Genomic DNA, 23,741 nt, shown 5'->3' on the forward strand with positions numbered 1-23,741 from the left:
GTTATAGTAGACCTAAGCCTACAATTGACCCATCAGAGATTTCTAAGTCATCCGAGGAACATTCCGAACTCCACTATTTATGGTCGGCTCTCACACACCATGGAACTGTGATTGGTCGCCATGAGGCATGGCTGCAGACATTGTAGGAGGATTTAAGAACTCTTGTGTCCGCTCTGCAGACAGGACAGGCAGGAGCAACTGCTGCTGCACCTGTGGCTGTTCCTAATCCTCCACTCCCTACCAGCTCAGCATCTTCCTACCTTCGGGAGACTCATCTCCCGGCACCGGAGCGCTATGAGGGGCATCCTGGAAGGTTTCGTGGGTTCCTGCTCCAATGCTCACTGGCCTTCGAGCTGCAGGCATCAACGTTTCCGACCGAGCGTTCCAGAGTGGCATACGTTATGTCCTTGCTCTCAGGACGGGGTCTGGCCTGGGCCACAGCCATATGGGAGCAGCAATCAGACATTTGTTTTAATTGGCAAAGCTTCACCCAGGAGATGAAGAGGGTTTTCGATCACCCCATCAGTGGCAGGAACACTGCTCAAAGACTCATTGCGCTTCGGCAGGGCAGCCGGAGCGTAGCTGATTACGCCATTGACTTTCGGACGCTCACTGCTGAGAGCTGTTGGAATACAGAGGCACTTCACTCAGCCTTTCTGAACAGACTCATTGAGGTTCTCAAGGATGCACTGGCTTCCCGGGACAACCCTGACACTCTGGATGAGCTTATCGTTCTGGCCATCGGGATTGACAACCGGCTTCGGGAACGTCGTCGTGAGAGGGCGGAGGGGCTCCGAGTTGTTTCCAGTGTATCGGGTTCCGCTGAGGGAGTCAATTCTTTGTTTGTTCCACTGCCTTATCCGCTTGTCCTGTACCCCATCAGAGTTCTCAATTCGGCTATGGTTCTCCTTCATATCCTTCAGAGGAGCCGATGCAATTGGGATGCACCAGACTTTCCGCTCTGGATAGAAGGCGCAGGATTAACGAGCAACGTTGTCTTTACTGTGGACAGTCCGGACATTTCCGTGCCTCCTGTCCTGAGCTGACAGGAAACGGGATGACTCGTCAGTAGACGGTAGAATACTGGCGAGTCAGATACAGTCTCCAGCTGCCGACATGGTACGCACCTTGCTTCCAGCCAACCTGCGGTGGGACAATGGGCAGTTGGACATTCCTGCTTTCATAGACTATGGGGCTACCGGCTGTTTTCTGAATCGTACATTAGCTCGCCAACAGGGGCTGCCTCTCACTAAGCTGGACATTCCGTTGTCGGTCACTGCGCTGGATGGTCAACCCCTAGGGTCTGGGAAGGTGAAGCAGCTCACCATGCCTATTCAGCTACGAGTTCTGGATTATCATGTGGAGTTTATCCAGTTACATTTGGTGCACTCTCCTGAGCTTCCCCCGGTTCTTGGACATCTGTGGCTTTCTATCCATAATCCTCAAATTGACTGGCCCTCGGGAAGAGTTATGGGATGGAATCCTTCATGCCAGTCCACCTGCCAGCAACTCTCTCCACATCTTTCCATCCCTGCTCGTCTGGAGACTTCCGATTCTCCTGTTCCCCCGACTGAGAATTACAAGCCTGATCTTTCCCGCGTACCTCGGGATTACTGGGATCTGTGTCAGGTCTTCAGCAAACAAAGGGCCAGTGAACTGCTTCCTCACAGGTCCTACGATTGTGCCATCAACCTCCATCCCGGCACCACTCCTCCGAGAGGAGGGCTGTATTCTCTCTCAGGTCCAGAGACTGTTTAAATAACATTACCATCAAGAACCGTTGCCCTCTTCCTCTTATGTTGTCAGCCTATGAGATACTCCAGGGAGCTATGGTTTTCTCAAAATTGGATTTACAGAATGCGTACAATCTGGTGCGCATCAGACAGGGAGACAAGTTGAAGACAGCGTTCAACACCCCAAATGGACATTATGAGTACCGTGTCATGCCGTTTGGACTTACAAATGCTCCAGCCATTTTCCAGGCCCTGTTTAATGATGTGCTGTGCGACTTCCTTTACCAGTTCATGTTTGTGTACCTGGATGACATCCTCATCTTCTCCAGGTCCATGGTTGAACACATCCAACATGTTCGCCATGTTCTTCAAGGACTCCTCTCTCACCACTTGTTCATGAAGGCCGAAAAGTGTGAGTTTCACGTTCCTCAGATCTCCTTCCTGGGGTACATCGTGTCTCAGGGCTATGTACGGATGGACTCCCAAAAGGTAGAAGCAGTGGTCAACTGGCCGCGACCCAGCACAGTCAAGCAAGTCCAGCGTTTTTTGGGTTTTGCTAATTTCTACCTGAGATTTGTGAGAGACTTTAGTTCGGTGGCTGCACCATTGACAGCGCTCACAAAGGGCTTGGCCTGGCATGTAAGCTGGACCCCTGCTGCTGAGAAGGCGTTCCAGGGCCTGAAACGTCAGTTTTCTTCTGCACCCATTCTAGTTCATGCAGATCCTTCTCTTCCCTGTGTGGAGTACGCACACAGCACTCTCCAGTGTTCCTCCAACGGCCTGTCACCATTCCAGGTTTTGTATGGATACCAGCTTCCTCTGTTTTCACATCAGGAGATTGAAGTGGCGGTTCCATCTGCTCAACATCTCTCGCTGCTGCCGGACCTGGAAGAAGGCTCGGTCAGCGTTCCTGAGGTCCTCAACTCGGGTTCAAGGTCAGGCCAACCGTCATCGCCGTCCGAGTCCTCTCCTGCGTCTACTAGGGATCTGCCTCTGCGCGTGGAATCAAGGAAGTTGGCACCCAGGTACGTTGGGCCATTCAAGGTTCTACGGCGCATTAATCCAGTGGCCTTCGTCTTCGTCTTCCCCCGGTCCATGAGGGTTCATCCCACCTTCCACGTCTCCAGACTCAAGCCTGTGGTGTTCAGTCTTCTGGTTTCGGCCACTCGGCCTCCACCTCCACCTCACATGATAGCGGGACAGCAAGCCTACACTGTGCGACACATCCTCTCCAGTCGCCAGTTCCGGCGTGGGACTCAGTATCTCGTGGACTGGGAAGGTTCCGGTCCTGAGGAGCGATCCTGGGTTCCGGCTTGGGACATTCTGGACCCCGGACTCATTCGGGATTTCCGTCAACGTTTAACTACCCCTGGTGGAACGTCAGGAGCCGTTCCTTGTGGGAGGGGTCCTGTCACAGTTTCTGTGTTATTTGATTGTTGTTTCCTTAGGTTACCGCTGGAGGGCACCCTTAACCTGTTTTCTATTTTCCAGGTTACCCTGATTATTACTCTTTGGATTCACCTGTGTTTAATTACCTTCTCTGTTCACCTGGTTGCCTTGGTATTTAGGTTCCTCAGTTGACCTGTATCTTTGCTTAGGTCTCATGTTTTATTACTGTGTTCTTGTGTGGTTGCCTTGTTTCTGTTAAGACTCTAAATACAACTTCTGGATTTACCCTTACCTCTGCTTGCTGTGTTTTTCTGCGTCTGGGTTCGAGTTCGTACTAGCATTATTGTTACAGTACCTCTACGATAGACTAAACACACGAGACAACATCAGTCTGTTCTATCAATGTGAAGCTGACTGGGGATGGAGATGTAGGGTGGACATGGTTTGGTAAAGAGTACGGTACTAGGATGTATAGAACATGTACATACCTGCTTTGCATACAGATGTAGGATCTTAGTTTGTTCACTCGTTTGTTACTGCACTGCAGGAAATGCAAACTTGTAGTTTATTCAAGGTTTAAAAAGGCTTCTAAAGTCTGTAATTTACACTTTAAAATGTCAGACTTGATTTGCAAAAAAAATCTATTAATTATAATCTACATAATAATTCACATTTCCTGTTTCTGCAGGGTAATTTTCCTGCTGTAGCAAACTGGCTCAAGATCCTACATCTGTAATACAGTCTAGTCCATGGCTGATGTTGGATCTGTGTGCAGGCCAGGGTCATGGGGAGGGGAGGATGATACCATTACTTGATTGTGTGGTAATGGACAATTGGACAGTTAATTAGCCAATGAGTTGGCTCATAGGGTCATGGAAGGGGTCATCAATGGGTTAACAATGGTTTGACAGCAGCTCGTAACATCTGTCCAAGATGTACCTCAACCAAAACATAGGGTTAGTAAAGACAAGGGGAGTAGAAGGTCTGCCTTTATGGTGATATAAGCATGCTCTGAAGCTTAACCAGCAAGAGCAGGAGGTAGATTGGATACTGAGCTGCTGTAAGCTGGTTTGTGTGTGTGTGTGTGTGTGTGTGTGTGTGTGTGTGTGTGTGTGTGTGTGTGTGTGTGTGTGTGTGTGTGTGTGTGTGTGTGTGTGTGTGTGTGTGCGTGCGTGCGTGCGTGCGTGCGTGCGTGCGTGCGCCCGTGCGTGCGTATGCACGCACACGTGTGCATTAGAGTGCTGAGAGAGATGGATAGTAATGTTGCTGACAGCTACATGCCTTTATCCTCTCTCACGCGCACACATACTCACTCACACACACACACTCTCTCTCTCTCTTGCTCTCTCGCCTGCGTTTTAGTGCCAATCATATGCCTTGCTCCTGTCTGCTTGCTCCTGCTCTCCTCTCACCTCTACTGTCTGTCTGTCGAGACCAGGGAGAATGTGTTTTTATACACACTAGTATTGATCTGTACTGTACAAGAGTCCTAAGGACACTGTACTGTTTATCCTTCACTCTGCGGTCCAACTCATCCCAAACCATCTCAATTTGGTTGAGGTTGGGTGATTGTGGAGGCCAGGTCATCTGATGCAGCACTCCACCACTCTCCTTCTTGTAGAAAATAGTAAAAATGAAGAAAAAACCTTGAAAGAGTAGGTGTGTCCAAACTTTTGACTGGTACTGTAGATCCTACATTTAACTTACAGGACAAAGAAGCCTAGGAAATGAGAATTGATCATACAACCTTCCTCTATGCACTGGATACAGAATAAGAGAGAAAACAAAGGCATTTAATTCAATTCATAACATCTGAAGGTATAACCTTTCAACCCAAAACCAACCACCATTGACCAATAAAACAATACCAAGTTTACAGTAACCTTAACACTCCCAGGCCCAATTTCCAAAGTGTGTCACAGTATTTAAAGGCTTGTATGAGAGATGAGACCTATGTAAATAAGACAGAATTCCTGAGAGGACAATAAAACATTTTTGAGAATAATTTAGAGTTCACCCTGTACAGATACAAGTTACCACAGAGATCATACATCCATATAGATAGCATCAGAGTTATCCTTAGTGAACATGTTTCACGTAGATACCAAACATGTATAGTATAGTATTATTCTATGACATTGAATATTCAGTACTCTGGATACTGTAACAGAGATATTTACATGTTGGCCCCTCAGAGGAAAAAGGGCTGACTAGTCCTTGGGCATTGTACTTTGTTCCTGAAATATTAGCCATGCAACTCCTGGTGTCAGAGAGCTCATAAATTTGGGCCATACCTACAGGAGCTGTGTTGGGAGGGACACACACACTCAGTTAAGTACAGCAGAGTCTACCCTGCAGAGTTCCACAGATAGATACTGTTGATATATAGTATTGTCAGTGGGCTAGCACCCCTAGCGTATACTCTGTGAAGGTTATTCTCCAATGGGCTGGATTCCCATATTGATAAAGTGAAGGAAAGCGTATTTGGCCTGGAGTGAGTAACAGAATCAAGACAGAACTCACAGCAAGTCCAAAACAGGCTCTATTTTAGTAACTCACTCATACTCAGCACCGGATGCTGGAGTGAGTAGTTGTGCTGTACTTCGCTCCGCGGGTAATATTAGATTTCATTACATTACAACGGAACGATTTGATTTGATTAGCTAGCTAGCTAGCTACATAGTTGTCTTTGCTGTCTTTGTATCAAGGATAAAGGTGTAGCTTTGAGAAACTAACAAGGTTAGCTAGCCAGCTGTATTCGGAAAACGGCGTCAACACCACAACACCACAGCCACTGCTAGCTAGCCAACTTACCGACTTACCAACTAGCAGTACTGTAGAAACTAAATACATTACAACGGAACGTTTTGATTAGTGTAATGTTATGTTAGCTAGCTACATAGCTACATAGTTGTCTTTGTATCAAAGATAAAGGTAAACGCAGCCACTGCTACCTAGCCAACTCTACCAGCTAGCAGTACTGTATCATTTTTAGTCAATAAGATTTTTGCAACGTAAGCTTAACTTTGTGAACTTTTTGAGATGTGTAGTCCACTTGTGTAGCTAGCAGGACTGACTTTGTGTTACCTAGCCAACGTTTAATTACTTCTGCGTCATGAAAGGAACTAGACACGGACACGAATGATCCATTGTTAGTTTGTTGTAGCCAAGTATTGGTGCTAACAGTGTGTTACTGGATGCTAGTTAGCTACGGCGTCATAGGATACGGTGCACTGGGTGGGTTTCACGGAAGAATACTGTACCAAGTTATCTAGCTGAATAAACAAAGTTTGAGCCTATTCCTGGAAACATTGAACCATTGTAGTTTACATCAATTATAATTTCTAAAGTGGAAGTTGGAAAAGTTTGAGTGTTTCAGTGAATGGTTAGTGAGGGAGGCCTTGCTCTCTCGCTTCCCCAGTTGTTTAGTTAATTTTCATTCCAATCTCATTTGCATTAGCGTAGCCTCTTCTGTAGCCTGTCAACTATGTGTCTGTCTATCCCTGTTCTCTCCTCTCTGCACAGGCCACACAAACTCTTCCCACCGTGTGGCCGCTGCCACTCTAACGTGATGGTCCCAGTGCGCACGACCCACGTGGAGTTCCAGGTCTCCGGCAGCCTCTGGAACTGCCGGTCTGCGGCCAATAAGGCAGAGTTCATCTCAGCCTATGCTACCCTCCAGTCCCTCGACATCTTGGCGCTGACGGAAACATGGATTACCACAGAAAACACTGCTACTCCTACTGCTCTCTCCTCGTCTGACCACGTGTTCTCGCATACCCCGAGAGCATCTGGTCAGCGGGGTGGTGGCACTGGAATCCTCATCTCTCCCAAGTGGACATTCTCTCTTTCTCCCCTGACCCGTCTGTCTATCTCCTCCTTTGAATTCCATGCTGTCACTGTCACTAGCCCATTCAAGCTTAACATCCTTATCATTTATCGCCCTCCAGGTTCCCTTGGAGAGTTCATCAATGAGCTTGACGTCTTGATAAGTTCCTTTCCTGAGGATGGCTCACCCCTCACAGTTCTGGGTGACTTTAACCTCCCTACGTCTACCTTTGACTCATTTCTCTCTGCCTCCTTCTTTCCACTCCTCTCCTCTTTTGACCTCACCCTCTCACCGTCCCCCCTACTCACAAGGCAGGCAATAGGCTTGACCTCATCTTTACTAGATGCTGTTCTTCTACTAATCTCACTGCAACTCCCCTCCAAGTCTCTGACCACTACCTTGTATCCTTTTCCCTCTCGCTCTCCTCCAACACTACTAACTCTGCCCCTACTCAGATGGTTTTGCGCCGTCGCAACCTTCGCTCTCTCTCTCCTGCTACTCTCTCCTCTTCCATCCTATCATCTCTTCCTTCTGCTCAATCCTTCTCCAACCAATCTCCTGATTCTGCTTCCTCAACTCTCCTCTCCTCCCTTTCTGCATCCTTTGACTCTCTATGTCCCCTATCCTCCCGGCCGGATCGGTCCTCCCCTCTTGCTCCGTGGCTTGACGACTAATTGCGAGCTTACAGAACAGGGCTCCGGGCAGCCGAGCGGAAATGGAGGAAAACTAGCCTCCCTGCGGACCTGGCATCTTTTCACTCCCTCCTCTCTACATTTTCTTCCTCTGTTTCTGCTGCTAAAGCCACTTTCTACCACTCTAATTTCCAAGCATCTGCCTATAACCCTAGGAAGCTCTTTGCCACCTTCTCCTCCCTCCTTAATCCTCCTCCCCCTCCCCCTCCTCCCTCTCTGCGGATGACTTCGTCAACCATTTTGAAAAGAAGGTTGATGACATCCGATCCTCGTTTGTTAAGTCAAACGACACTGCTGGTCCTGCTCACATTGACCTACCCTATGCTTTGACTTCTTTCTCCCCACTCTCTCCAGATGAAATCTTGCGACTTGTGACGGCCGGCCGCCCAACAACCTGCCCACTTGACCCTATCCCCTCCTCTCTTCTCCAGACCATTTCCGGAGACCTTCTCCCCTACCTCACCTCGCTCATCAACTCATCCTTGACCGCTGGCTACGTCCCTTCCATCTTCAAGAGAGCGAGAGTTGCACCCCTTCTCAAAAAACCTACACTCGATCCCTCCGATGTCAACAACTACAGACCACTATCCCTTATTTCTTTTCTCTCCAAAACTCTTGAGCGTGCCGTCCTTGGTCAGCTCTCTTCCTATCTCTCTCAGAATGACCTTCTTGATCCAAATCAGTCAGGTTTCAAGACTGGTCATTCAACTGAGACTGTGCTTCTCTGTGTCATGGAGGCTCTCCGCACTGCTAAAGCTAACTATCTCTCCTCTGCTCTCATCCTTCTAGACCTATCTGCTGCCTTTGATACTGTGAACCATCAGATCCTCCTCTCCAACCTCTCCAAGTTGGGCATCTCCGGCGCGGCTCACTCTTGGATTGCGTCCTACCTGACAGGTCGCTCCTACCAGGTGGCGGGAAGAGAATATGTCTCCGCACCACATGCTCTCACCACTGGTGTCCCCCAGGGCTCAGTTCTAGGCCCTCTCCTATTCTCACTATACACCAAGTCACTTGGCTCTGTCATATCCTCACATGGTCTCTCCTATCATTGCTACGCAGACGACACACAATTAATCTTCTCCTTTCCCCCTTCTGATAACCAGGTGGCGAATCGCATCTCTGCATGTCTGGCAGACATATCAGTGTGGATGACGGATCACCACCTCAAGCTGAACCTCGGCAAGACGGAGCTGCTCTTCCTCCCAGGGAAGGACTGCCCGTTCCATGATCTCGCCATCACAGTTGACAACTCCATTGTGTCCTCCTCCCAGAGTGCTAAGAGCCTTGGCGTGACCCTGGACAACACCCTGTCGTTCTCCGCTAACATCAAGGCGGTGACCCGATCCTGTAGGTTCCTGCTCTACAACATTCGCAGAGTACGACCCTGCCTTACACAGGAAGCGGTGCAGGTCCTAATCCAGGCACTTGCATCTCCCGTCTGGATTACTGCAACTCGCTGCTGGCGGGGCTCCCTGCCTGTGCCATTAAACCCTTACAACTCATCGAGAACGCCGCAGCCCATCTGGTGTTCAACCTTCCCAAGTTCTCTCACGTCACTCCGCTCCTCCGCACACTCCACTGGCTTCCAGTTGAAGCTCGCATTTGCTACAAGACCATGTTGCTTGCCTACGGAGCTGTGAGGGGAACGGCACCTCCGTAACTTCAGGCTCTGATCAGTCCCTACACCCAAATAAGGGCACTGCGTTCATCCACCTCTGGCCTGCTCGCCTCCCTACCTCTGCGGAAGCACAGTTCCCGCTCAGCCCAGTCAAAACTGTTCGCTGCTCTGTCACCCCAATGGTGGAACAAGCTCCCTCACGACGCCAGGACAGCGGAGTCAATCACCACCTTCCGGAGACACCTGAAACCCCACCTCTTTAAGGAATACCTGGAATAGGATAAAGTAATCCTTCTTACCCCCCCAAAAAAAAATAAAGATATAGATGTACTATTGTAAAGTGGTTGTTCCACTGGATATCATAAGGTGAATGCACCAATTTGTAAGTCGCGCTGGATAAGAGCGTCTGCTAAATGCTAAATGACGTAAATGTAAATGTAAATGTAATGTTGAGTTTCCATCTGAGATTTACCCCAGTAAATAACAATGGCTAACTGTGAACTTTAACACCTCACAAAGCAACTCTCTTGATGATACAGAGGTTGTTGATTCTGCTCGCCCCAAGACAAATCAAATGTTATTGGTCACAGACACATATTTAGCAGATGTTAGTGGCCAGTGATTCCAAAACTATGTATATAGGGAAGCGGCCTCTAAGGGTGAGGGTTGCGTAACCGGGTGGAAGCCGGCTAGTGATGGCTATTTAACAGTCTGATGGCTTATAGATAGAAGCTGTTTTTCAGTCTCTCGGTCCCAGCTTTGATGCAGCTGTGCTGACCTCACCTTCTGGATGATAGTGATGTGAACAGGTTGTGGCTCGGGTGGTTGTTGTCCTTGATGATCTTTTTGGCCTTCCTGTGACATCGGGTGCTGTAAGTGTCCTGGAGGGCAGGTAGTTTGCCCCCTCTGGAGAGCCCTGCGGTTGCGGGCGGTGCAGTTGCCGTACCAGGCGGTGATACAGCCCAACTTGAAGCTTTCCACCTTCTCACACTCCTGATCAATGCTTAATTTGATTGATCAGGATGCAGCAACTCTCTGTCTTGGACTGTTTCGTTCCGAAGCCTATTTGGCCAGATCCGGTACATCTCGTGGTATGAAAAATAATGTTCACTTTTTGCAATGTAAAAATTATAATTCTCGCACCCCCCCACCCCCGGTGACCGTAGCCGTGGCTGTGTGAGAAGCTCGCCTGTATCTCTCACAGAACTAGAATGAGATTTACTTTCTATGATCTCTCTGCTGTGATAGACATGAGCCTGCAACTCTCATCTCTCCAGCGTTGCACTTCATCATTTATTACCTTATAGAATAATAGACACGGGAAGGGTTCTGGAGTACCTAAATTCGCCAACGTTATAGAATTACTGTTGTCTGTTCAGAAAGAAATTAAATAATTCAGAATATCCTATTACATGATGAGAAGGCCCATAATTTAGCCACAGAGGATCAATAGCTTTTTTCTTTAATAGCCTAGCTGTGGATTGTGTGTAGCCCAATAACAAGGCAAAGCCTACAGTCGGGAACGTGCAGCAAATCTGTCAGTGAACAAACAGCATGCAGACAAAACAGGCCTTTGGCAATATTTAAAATCCAACTGCACAGGTTGTAAAGAAAATGGCTCCTGCTGAAAAGAGAAGACTTTAATCTGTCTGCTGTAGGCTACCAAAATATTTGATCTACTTCCAAGTATTATTTTAGGCTTTTGACACAAACGCATCGGCAATCACCAGTGAGTGAGCTGCGCATCATTGGGTGAGTCAGTGAAACTGGAAAGCATTTTTAGGACTATTATTTCCTCGTCAGATTGTAGCCTACAATGTTTGTCTCCACACACCTAGGCCGAGGCTATTGATGGATTCAAGATCATGTCGTTTTTATTGATTTCAGATTCTCAGTTTGTCAGTGTCAAAGTAGCCTGTCATTTTGATAATTTATGCAGTATTAAAAAAGATTCTGCCAAAGTCTCCAGTCATGTAGAATTGCATGAAATATGGGCCATATTTTCCTGGACCCTAGGCTATGAAAAAATGTCCAAAGATGAAGAACATACGCACATCCAGGTACTTTCCGCAGGTGCTGGAGTTGTAGGAAAACTCATGGAAAACAGAAAGGAAAACGCTGCACACTGCTGCTCATGCTTCCAGGTGAAATGTATTCATAACAATGTTTCGACCCTTAGGTCTTCATCAGGCATCCAAATCCCAGGAGGGGGTGGAAGGTCTTATATATAGTGGCAGTACTCAGTGACATCACTTCCTGAAACAGCCTTATTCTAAAATGGATTAAATGAATAAAAATCCTCAGCAATCTACACACAATAACCCATAATGACAAAGCGAAAACAGGCTTTTATAAAATAAAACAGAAATACCTTATTCAGACCCTTTGCTATGAGACTTGAAATTGAGCTTAGGTGCATCCTGTTTCCATTGATCATCCTTGAGATGTTTCTACAACTTGATTGGAGTCCACCTGTGGGTAATTAAATTAGAGAAAAAACCTAGCCATGAGGTCGAAGGAATTGTCCGTAGAGCTCCGAGACAGGATTGTGTCGAGGCACAGATCTGGGGAAGGGTACCAAAAACTCTCTGCAGCATTGAAGGTCCCCAAGAACACAGTGGCCTCCATCATTCTTAAATGGAAGATGTTTGGAACCACCAAACTTCTTCCAACTGGCCACCAGGCCTAAATGAGCAATCAGGGGAAAGGGCCCTTGGTCAGGGAGGTGCCCAAGAACCCAATGGTCACTCTGACAGAGCTCCAGGGTTCCCCTGTGGAGATGGGAGAACCTTCTAGAAGGACAACCATCTCTGCAGCACTCCACCAATCAGGCCTTTATAGTAGAGTGGCCAGACGGAAGCCACTCCTCAGTGAAAGGCACATGACAGCCCACTTGGAGTTTGCCAAAAGGCACCTAAAGACTCTCAGACCATGAGAAACAAGATTCTCTGGTCTGATGAAACCAAGATTGAACCCTTTGGCCTGAAAGCCAAGCGTCACGTATGGAGGATACCTGGCACCATCCCTACGGTGAAGAATGGTGGTGGCAGCATCATGCTGTGTGGATGATTTTCAGCGGCAGGGACTGGGAGAGTATTCAGGATCGAGGGAAAGATGAATGGAGCAAAGTACAGAGAGATCCTTGACAAAAACCTGCTCCAGAGCGCTCAGGACCTCAGACTGGGGCGAAGGTTCATTTTTCAACAGGACAATGACCATAAGCACACAGCCAAGACAAAGCAGGAGTGGCTTCGGGACAAGTCTCCGAATGTTGTTGAGTGGCCCAGCCAGAGCCCAGACTTGAAACTGATCGAACATCTCTGGAGAGACCTGAAAATAGCTATGCAGCAACGCTCCCCATCCAACCTGACAGAGCTTGAGAGGATCTGCAGAGAGGAATGGCATCATACCCAAGAAGACTCGAGGCTGTAATTGCTGCCAAAGCGGTTTCAGCAAAGTACTGAGAAAAGGGTCTGAATACTCATGTGAATTTGATATTAAAGTTTTACATTTTTAACAAATTTGCAACATTTTCTAAAAACTCGTTTTTGCTTTGTCATTATTGGGTATTGTGAGTAGATTGATGAGGGGAAAAAACAATTTAATCAATTTTATAATAATAGGCAAATTGATAAGCCAATTTCAGACCTGAATGGCATAAGGATAAAGATTGATTGGTTGGTGAGAGCAGGGGTTGGTGGACCCAGCTGTTGGGACATGTACCCGTAACAGCCCCAGCATTAGTCAGACAGATGACACAGCCTCCTAATCACACTGTTAGCCCAGTTCATCACCCAGCAGACTGCCTTCTGCTCGTTAGCGGTTAGATTAATCACCTAAACAGATAGGTGGGAAAAGCAGAGCAGCCTCCCTCCCTCCTTGTCTGTCTGTCTACTGCTCTAATTCACTTCCCAAAGGATCCTACTGGCTGGCTGACTGTCTGGCTGTCTAGCTGTCTAGCTAACTGGCTGGCTGGGTTAACATGCTGCAGTGGAAGAAGGAGACACTCATGATAAGCATCAGTAACTCTGTCAACATGACCTTACTGTACCCTCTGATTCCTATCTGAAATGACTTTCAATAAAATGAGTACAATGGAGCTGAGAATAAGCATTGACATGAGTGATAGGTTAGACACAGACACGTGTCCACAAGTGTCCAGCCAAGACAGGTGTTAGGGATACAGTATAGGAGAGGAAAGAGTTGGGTGTATGTGAACCAAAGGACAGACCAAAAGAACCTAAGGAAGCCCCATCACATTAGCATTATACCATAGCTGGTTGATCCAATGATGAGGCTGTTTCCATAACCTCTATGGGCTAGGTGGGACGCTTGCGTCCCACCTACTCAACAGCCAGTGAAATCCTGTGGCGCGTTATTCAAAAACCTTAGAAATGCTATTACTTCAATTTCTCAAACATATGACTATTTTATACCCTTTTAAAGACACGACTCTCGTTAATCTAACCACACTGTCCGATTTCAAAAAGGCTTTGCTGTGAAAACATAGATTATAATAATCTGAGGACAACGTCCCGCAAACACAAGCATTACTAGCATTTTCCAACCAAGCATTAGCGTCACTAAAGTCAGAAATAGCAATAAAAGAATCAATTACCTTTGAAGATCTTCTTCTTTTGGTGATACAACAGGCCCAATCTTCACAATAAATGGCCGTTTGTTCTATAAAATCCATTTTTATAGCATAACACGAAACATTTCCTAACCGGCTAGTGTCATGAATTCCGACTCCTTCAACTTTCGACGAAGCATTCGATGTAATTACTCCCGCTAAACACACGTTTATCCAGTCATGGTTGGCTTCATTGCAATCTCCTGTTTGCTCGTAACACAACCATACTTGATTGTTCTTTTTGCGGGACGTATTGACCGAAAATACCTGATTTGAACACACCTAACAATGACCTCATTGCGCGCCAATGATATGACCAGTGCTTCGTTGATTGACTGTATTTCGGACCAATGACCACTGATCGTCTTGAAATATAGCTTGGCAGATAGCCAATGAGCTAAGGTAAACGGCAATATGTAATGGTAATACCCGGAATGACCAGCTCTTGAACGAAAGCCGAGCGTAACGTAGCCATTCGCCATTGAAACTTCTACCTGCAGGAGCCACATTTGTTTGCGCGCAGCAGTTTTGAGTCGAGATAATTTTCAGCTATTTCATCGTTAAAATTATGGCTAGTAAATCTGGAAAATCAAAGGCTAAGACCAGGTATACAGATGTACATGACATAATTGATGAAATAGATAGAGATAGTGAGACCGAGTTACTTGAAGAGGAGTCGGATTGTGAGTCAAGTTTGGACTCCGAGTTTGAGGAGATGTTTTTGCATGGAAAGGACGCGGTTTTGGACGGGTGAGTACCTCTCATGCCGTTGTTTGAAATTAATAATATCAAATATTATTCATTTGAGTTGTTTGGAGATATGTATATATATATATATTATTTTGTATTTATTTATTTGACATATATATGTAATGAACTGTGTGAAGGACACATGGCTAAACATTATGAGTGCGTGTCTGTGTCTGTATATATTAGATACATGTAAAAAAATATCTATATGTTTTACATGTATTTTATCTAGACATGGGGTTCACAACCCTATATATAATCTGTCTGTATATCTAAAATATTTCTTACATGTATTTTATCTAGACATGGGGTTCACAACCCTATATATAATCTGTCTGTATATCTAAAATATTTCTTACATGTATTTTATCTAGACATGGGGTTCACAACCCTATATATAATCTGTCTGTATATCTAAAATATTTCTTACCTGTATTTTATCTAGACATGGGGTTCACAACCCTATATATAATCTGTCTGTATATCTAAAATATTTCTTACATGTATTTTATCTAGACATGGGGTTCGCAACCCTATATATAATCTGTCTGTATATCTAAAATATTTCTTACATGTATTTTATCTAGACATGGGGTTCACAACACTATATATAATCTGTCTGTATATCTAAAATATTTCTTACATGTATTTTATCTAGACATGGGGTTCACAACTCTATATATAATCTGTGTGTCTGTGTCTTCACAGTCCTTCTGATTCTGACTGGGAGCCCCCACTGCCAAGGTGCCCATCCCCCACAGGAGCTGAATCAACTAGCCGGACCCCTGCTGTCTCCGGCTCCACACCTACCCCCACCCGGCCAGGTGTGAAGTCTGTGACAAAGAAGAGGAGATGGGGCAAAGCTAAACCAGCAATCAGAGAGGAGGAGGGTCGTTGGCACTCTGTGACGGTGGAGGATGTGGGCCCACGACCTCCAATATTCAGACCGAAAAAGGCCACCAGGACCTCAGCTGGACATGACCTCCAACTACAGCCCCATGCAACTTTTTCAACTGTTTTTTACATCTTCAGTGATTGATTCCCTTGTCTTGAACACTAATAAATATGGTGCTAAGAAGCAGGCAGGCAAAAAAGAGGCATGGAAGCCTATTTCCATGTCAGATATTTTTTGTTTTTTATCAATGGTCATATACATGGGTCTAGTGAAGCTGAAAACCCTGAAACAGTATTGGAAAACTGCACCCCTCTATCAACTGCCTTTCCCCTGCACTGTCATGTCGTGCAAAATGTTTCTGACAATCTCACGGGCGATTCATATCAGTGACCCAGAAGTTGACGGGGACAACGACAAGAAGCGAGGCACAGCAGGGTATGATAGGCTCTGCAAAATTAAACCTCTCTACCACAGTATGGTTGAGGCCTGCAAGACATAATTTAAGCCCGTCCAGAACCTTTCCATCGATGAGAGGATGGTAGCCTCAAAGGCCAGAATCAGCCTAAAACAGTACATGCGTAACAAGCCGACCAAGTGGGGTTACAAACTGTTTGTTTTGGCTGATTCTGCGTGTGCATACACGTGCAATTTTTTTGTTTTTGAGGGGAAGAGCAGTTTTGCGACCGGTAAGGGACTCAGCTATGATTCTGTCATGGCATTATTGGATTTTCAACTGCTGGGGAAGGGCTACAAACTTTTTGTGGACAATTTTTACACAAGCCCTACCCTATTCACAGACCTGAGGAAGCTGGATGTGTGGGCTTGTGGCACCATTCGGCCCAACAGAGTGGGCTTTCCAAAAACCAAGGAGAACGACATGCCTAAGCGGGCTGAGCGGGGTACCATGCGATGGATTCGCCAAGATGGCCTGCTCTTTGTGAAGTGGATGGATACCAGAGAGGTGGTCATGTGCTCCAGTATCCACAAGTCCTTCAGTGGCGATCACGTCATCAGGCGTGTGAAGGGCGCTACTGGGGCATGGTCAGCCAAAAATGTCCCCATTCCTGCAGCTATCAAGGACTATAACAAGAGCATGGGGGGTGTAGACCTGTCAGATGCGCTGATAGGCTACTATAATGTGCTCCACAAGACCATGAAATGGTACAATACTTTTTTTAATCATTTCATTGACATTGCTGTTGTGAATCCATTCATCATACAGAAGGAAATGGCCAAGAGCTGTGGAAAGCCCCCATCTCACAACTAGCCTTCCGAGAGCTGCTCATCCAGGAGCTTGCTGGCTACAGCAAGTCCACTGCAGCACCTTCTGTCCCCTCTACCTCTGTCCCCTCTACCTCTGTCCCCTCTACCTCTTCTGCTCCTTCAACCAGTGGTGTTCACCTGCCTAAATCCATCTCTGCAGGCATGAATGTGCCTCAGGGCAGAAAGGGCACAGTGGGGAGGCGACGCTGTGCCCTTTGTCACAGGAAATGCCCCATCACCTGCACCACCTGTTCAGTAACCCTCTGCTTTACAGCAGAAAGAGACTGCTATGGGCCATGGCACAAGCAGCACAATTTTGTGTAGAGGACTGAGGGTCCTCACAATATTGTACATTGAATGTATGTAAATAGTTACCCTTGTTATTAAAATTTTTCAACATTTTATATTTGTATTTTTTTTTGGTACTTTTTTTGAGGGGTGTGTTACAAAATACAAAAATTATATTCTATATAGTTTTTTACATCAAAATGTATCACTGTACCAATTTGGCCACTTGGGTACATTTGGGTACATTTGTGTGGGACACCTGGGTGACTTCATACTCAATGTCATGTAGCTCGCTCATTCCTGAAGATATGTTTCTGAAACTTTAATCAGATACTGTTGCCCTCTTACATTCTGCATAGAAATTATCCCCAGCATCCTATCTGAATGTTTGGCTGTTCCTTTTCAGTTGAAAGATGGTGCAACAACAATAGAAACCAAAAAACGTATGTTTGTTTCCTTGTATTTTCTTCTACCAGATCTATTGTGTTATATTCTCCTACATTCAATTCACATTTCCACAAACTTCAGAGTGTTTCCTTTCAAATGATACCAAGAAAATGCATATCCTTGCTACTGGGCCTGAGCTACAGACAGTTAGATTTGGGTATGTCTTCAGGCGGAAATTAAGAGAAGTGGGACACCACATCAATCCCTCCCCTCTCCCTGTGCTGCCATCATTAGAGCTGTGATTGACAGCTGAGATAGAGGAAGAGGGACCTCACTCCTGACAAAGGATGGATTATTATCCCACTGAAGGACACTGTGTCTTTAAATCCCATAAATTCACAGATATGTAACTTTACGATTTACTTTTTACCTCTCAGTTGTTACTCAGCCCAGTGTGTCAAAGTTGAAGAATAAAGGCACTGTTAAGTTCCTGTGTCAGCGGTCACTGAGGTGTGAGGATAATTCTTCTAATTTTCTCTACGTCCTAGACAGTTTAGCAAATCAAATCAAATGATATTGGTCACGTACACGTGATTAGCAGATGTTATTGCGGGTGTAGCGAAATGCTTGTGCTTCTAGCTCTGACAGTGCAGTAATAGCTAACAAGTAATATATAACAAATTACACAACATATACCAAATACGCACAAGTAGGAATTAATTAAGACTATATACACATATGGACGAGCGATGTCAGAGTGGAACGGACTAAGATACTAAAGAAATTTTAGGTGACAAACCAAATTTCTTTAGCCTCCTGAGGTTGAAGAGGCTCTGTTGCACCTTCTTCACCACACTGTCTGTGTGGGTGGTCCATTTCAGTTTGTCAGTGATGTGTACGCCGAGGAACTTGAAGCTTTCCACCTTCTCCACTGAGGTCTGTCAATGTAGAGGGGGGAAGTTCACAATCATCGATGTAGAGGGGGGAAGTCCACAATCATCTCCTTTGTTTTGTTGACATTGTGTGAGAGGTTGTTTTCCAGGCACTCACCTCCTCCCTGTAGGCTGTCTCGTCATCGTTGGTAATCAAGCCTACAACTGTTATGTCGTCTGCAAACTTGATGATTGAGTTGCAGTCATGGGTGAACACGGAGTACAGGAGGGGGCTGAGCACACACCCTTGTGGGGCCCCTGTGTTGAGGATCAGCGGCGTGGAGGTGATGTTTCCTACATTCACTACCTGGGGGTGGACCGTCAGGAAGTCCAGGACCCAGTTGCACAGGGCGGGTCGAGACCCAAGGCCTCGAGCTTAATTATGAGCTTGGAGGGTACTATGTTGTTGATTGCTGAGCTATAGTCAATAAACAGCATTCTTACATTGGTATTTCTCTTGTCCAGATGGGATAGGGCACTGTGCAGAGCGATTGCATCATCTGTGGATCTATTGGGGCGGTAAGCAAATTGAAGTGGGTCTAGGGTAGCAGGTAAGGAAGAGGTAATCTGATCCTTGACTAGTCTCTCAAAGCACTTCATGATGACATAGGTGAGTGCTACGGTGCGATAGTCATTAAGTTCAGTTGCCTTTGCCTTCTTGGGTACAGGAACAATGGTTGTCATCTTGAAGCATGTGGGGACAGCAGACTGGGATAGGGAGAGATTGAATATGCCCGTAAACACACCAGCCAGCTGGTCTGTGCATGCTCTGAGGACGCGGCAAAGGAATGCTGTCTGGGCCGGCAGCCTTGCGAGGGTTAACACGTTTAAATGTCTTACTCACGTCGGCCACAGAGAAGGAGAGCCCACAGTCCTTGCAAAGTTGTTCACCATCATACAGATGGACAGAGGTGTAAAGGGCAGGGGCAGTCCCCTTCATAGGAACAAAGACAAGAGGACCTGTCTCGTCAGGGCTGATAGAGACTCACACAGGGGTCTCTTTTAATTTAGGAAACTCTCTTTGGAGCCTGATGTGCGTGCGTGCGCGTGTGTGTGTCTGTGCGCGTGCGTGCGTGCACCTGCCTGCCTGCCTGTGTGTGTGTGCATGTGTGTGAGCATGTGGCTGTCAGTAAAGAGAATCTGTGTGTGTGCATGTGTGTGTCAGTGGAGAGAGAAAAATAGCTTGTTTAATATCGGGGCCAGGGAGCCATGGGAGGTGAATCCTGATGACAGATTTAAGCTTGAAAGAGAAAAATGACTTAGTTTCAGCACTCTTAATCTGAGTCATCAAACTATGGGAGAGGCAGTGCAGGAGCTGTGGCTGGACTTGCAAATTAAAAGTCAACATTTGAGTTGCATTTGGAGGACTTCGGGGAGGCTGGCAGCCATTGCTTAGTGTATATCCATCTCTGGTCAGAGTCATGGACTGCTCATCCCTGTACGGACTACCTAATGGTCAGCCCTGAAAAAAGACTGCACTTAGTCATCCATCAAATGAAGGTGTTCATTGCTCAGAAATCCTGCCATGGATAAATTGAGTGGGATGGGGAAATGGCACAGGAAATATGCTGCCGTTATCAGACCCTCTGTAGCTTATTGATGACCTAAGCGACCCTGAAAGCATTTTTATAGTGTTTCCTATCTAGTGTGTAGTAGGGCTGGGCGGTATACCATATTTTACTATATACTGGTATTGATGGACGGACCGGTTTGGGTTTTTACTTTACCTTCTATAACGGTATTTTAATGTTTGGTTTCTTAAACTGGATACGCCGTGTGTAAAGTACATTTTTATAGTTTACTTCGCCACTTAGTCATCTCTCTCTGCTCTCTCTCCATGCCGCTTTCCACACAGACCTAGCCCCGCCCCCTGTCACTCAAGGAGCGCATTTGTTGTTCTTTGACCACGAGACACTTGCGTTCAGTCTGCATGGTCAATGCAGCACATGCAACAATGTTGATGACAGCGATGCTGTTTTCACTTTGCTTCTTAATATAAATTCACTAACATTCTATAATTACACTATGTGTTTGTGTTTCTTATATCTGCAAACAGCTAGTTTGTCCTTTCTTAGCAAGTTGGGCCTAAATCTTGTTAGCCGCTAATGCAAATCGCTAGTTAGCTGGCTAGCTAGCTATTAAATGTACTGAACCATAGCAAACGTAATTAGCTATACAGCCTAATAATACCAGTGATGGTGTAGACCTAAATCAGCATGTTGTTTGTGCAACAGTATCTTCTAAATCAAAGAGGAATACGTGAAGCATGGATATGTTAGCTACATGAAGTAGCTAAGCGAAAACGTTCAATGTAGCCAAAGATTATAGGGTCCCCAAGGAAACACTTTGGTTCCTACCCTGTCATAATAACTCCTCCCTGGCATTTTAATTTGTTGTCATGTCGAACAACACTATTCTATTATAGAATTAGAATAATAATTATATTTCCATGATTCCTACAGTTAACCCAAGTGTTTTGCTATAAATTGCAAGTAAAATCGCAATTGCAACAAAAAATATATAAAAATGGAGAAGGACTCATTGAAATCACTTAGAATGTATGTGTCGCAACTCTAGGGTCACTCACTACTCATGAAGCAAATTTAGAACTTTTATTATTAAAAAACAAGAAATACCATCAAATATCGTCATTACATACCGTGATATGATATTTTGGCCATATCGCCCAGCCCTAGTGTGCTTTAGCATTTAGATTTTGTTCTGGAGAATAATGCGTGTTTCTTGTGTGCATGCGGGTGGAGTGCGTGCGTGCATGCGGGTGGAGTGTGTGCGTGCATGCGGGTGGAGTGCGTGCGTGCATGCGGGTGAGGTGCGTGCGTGCATGCAGGTGGAGTGCGTGCATGCATGTGGGTGGAGTGCGTCAGTGCGGGTGGAGAGTGCGTGCGGGTGGAGTGTGTGCGTGCGGGTGGAGTGCATGCGTGCGTGCGTGTGGGCGGAGTGCTTGCGTGCATGCGGGTGGAGTGCTAGTGTAGTACACCCTCTTCCAAAATTCTACTACTGTAAAGTCCCTCAGTCAAACTACAGCTCAGGGTCAATTATCCCTTTGTGTGTCACAACAAGGATTTACAGTGCTCTCACACACACACACACACACACACACACACACACACACACACACACACACACACACACACACACACACACACACACACACACACACACACACACCACATAGCCTCCAGTTGCCATGCCCAGTCAGCACAGCCAATGATGTAACACCATAATGGTTCCAGACTCATCCAGGCTGGTGAAAGAGTCAGAGTCAGGGCCTGTGGTCGTAACAGCATTCTGTCACACACAGAAAGGTTACCTCTGTCTGTCTTAACTTTCTAAAGCATTGAAATAAAAGTCATTGTAATTCTATGGTCTAAACTTCTCAAGGTTCTATCGTCTATTACTCACCTCCAAGAATTGGAAAATGTTTTGTTTGTGCTGTTTGCTCTTGCTTTGTGCACTTGCATTGTGAATGTCAAATAAAGGTTTCACAATATTACTGAAGTATTTATTCATTAAAAGGTTTTTATCACACACACATTATGTTGGACTTTGCCAGCGGGTATAGAAATTCTCAGCGTAGCAATCATATTTCCTACTTAATGCTATTCCTAGACCGGCTCCAGGGCCATGATGGTCAATGTATTTTTAATGTACTTGCTCAGATAGCGGGTGTGAACACAGCCAATGTCATGGGATTCTAGAGCTCATCTGTGATGCAGGGGAGGCTGCCTCTGACCTTGGCTAGCAGGCTGCTATTACCCACCCCTCCACTACTCCCCCACTCCCTGACTTCACTGCCCTCCCCATCCCTGCATCAAAAGCTATTGAGCATGTGAACTATCTATGGGTTCCTTTAGCCATATACACTGAAGAAAAAATATAAACGTAACATGTAAAATGTTGGTCCCATGTTTCATGAGCTGAAATAGAAAATCAGATATTTTCCATATGCACAAAAAGCTTATTTCTCTCAAATTTGGTGAACAAATTTGTTCACATCCTTGTCAGTGATCATTTCTCCTTTACCAAGAGAATCCATCCACCTGACAGGTGTGGAATATCAAGAAGCTGATTAAACAGCATGATCATTACACAGGTGCACATTGTGCTGGGGTCAATAAAAGGCCACTCTCAAATTTGCAGTATTGTCACACAACACAATGCAACAGATTTGTAACGTTTTGCATGCAATTGGCATGCTGACTGCAGAAATGTCCACCATAGCTGTTGCCTGAGAATTGAACGTTCATTTCTCTACCATAAGCCGCTTTCAATGTCATTTTAGAGAATTTGGCAGTACATCCAACCTGCCTCACAACCGCAGACCACATGCCAGGCCAGGACCTCCACATCTGGCTTCTTCACCTGCGGGATCGTCTAAGACCAACGACCCGGACAGCTGATGAAACTGTGGGTTTGCACAACCAAAGAATTTCTGCACAGGGAAGCTCATCTGTGTGCTCGTCGACCACACCAGGGTCTTGACTTGATTGCAGTTTGGTGTTGTAACCGGCAAATGGGCAAATGCTCACCTTCGATGGCCACTGGCACACTGAAGAAGTGTGCTTTTCACAGATGTATCCCAGTTTCAACTGTACCAGGCAGATGGCAGACAGCGTGTATGGCGTTGTGTGGGCAATGGTGGTGCCCCATGATGGTGGTGGGGTTATGGTATGGGCAGGCATAAGCTACAGACAACAAACACAATTGCATTTTATCAATGGCAATTTGAATGCACAGAGATACCGCAGCGAGATCCTGAGGCCCATTGTCGTGCCATTCATCCGCCGCCATCACCTCATGTTTCAGCATGATAATGCACAGCCCCATGGCCTGCATACTGACCAGACATGCCACCCATTGAGCATGTTTGGGGTGCTCAAGGTCGACTTGTATGACAGCGTGTTCCAGTTCCCGCCAATATCCAGAAACTTCGCACAGCCATTGACGAGTAGTGGGACAACATTCCACAGACCACAATCAACAGCCTTATCAACCCACAATCAACAGCCTGATCAGCCTGATCAACAATCAACAGCCTGATCAACAACTATGCGAAGGAGATGTGTCACGCTGCATGAAGCAAATGGTGGCCTCACCAGATACTGACTGGATTTCTGATTCACGCCACTACCTTTTTATATATATATATCTGTGACCAACAGATGCATATCTGTATTCTCAGTGAAATCATGTGAAATCCGTAGTTTAGGGCCTAATGAATTTATTTCAATTGACTGATTCCTTATATGAACAGTAATTCAGTAAAATCTTTGAAATAGTTGCATGTTCCGTTTATATTTTTGTTCAT

General features: G+C 45.9%; 1 pseudogene; it reads left to right on the forward strand.

The window, feature by feature from the left end:
• Window positions 1-23,741, forward strand: part of LOC123744692 (matrix metalloproteinase-17-like) — a 98,130-nt pseudogene that overhangs the window by 50,892 nt on the left and 23,497 nt on the right.

Source organism: Salmo salar, chromosome ssa09, assembly GCF_905237065.1.
Source record: "Salmo salar chromosome ssa09, Ssal_v3.1, whole genome shotgun sequence".
NCBI lineage: Eukaryota > Metazoa > Chordata > Actinopteri > Salmoniformes > Salmonidae > Salmo > Salmo salar.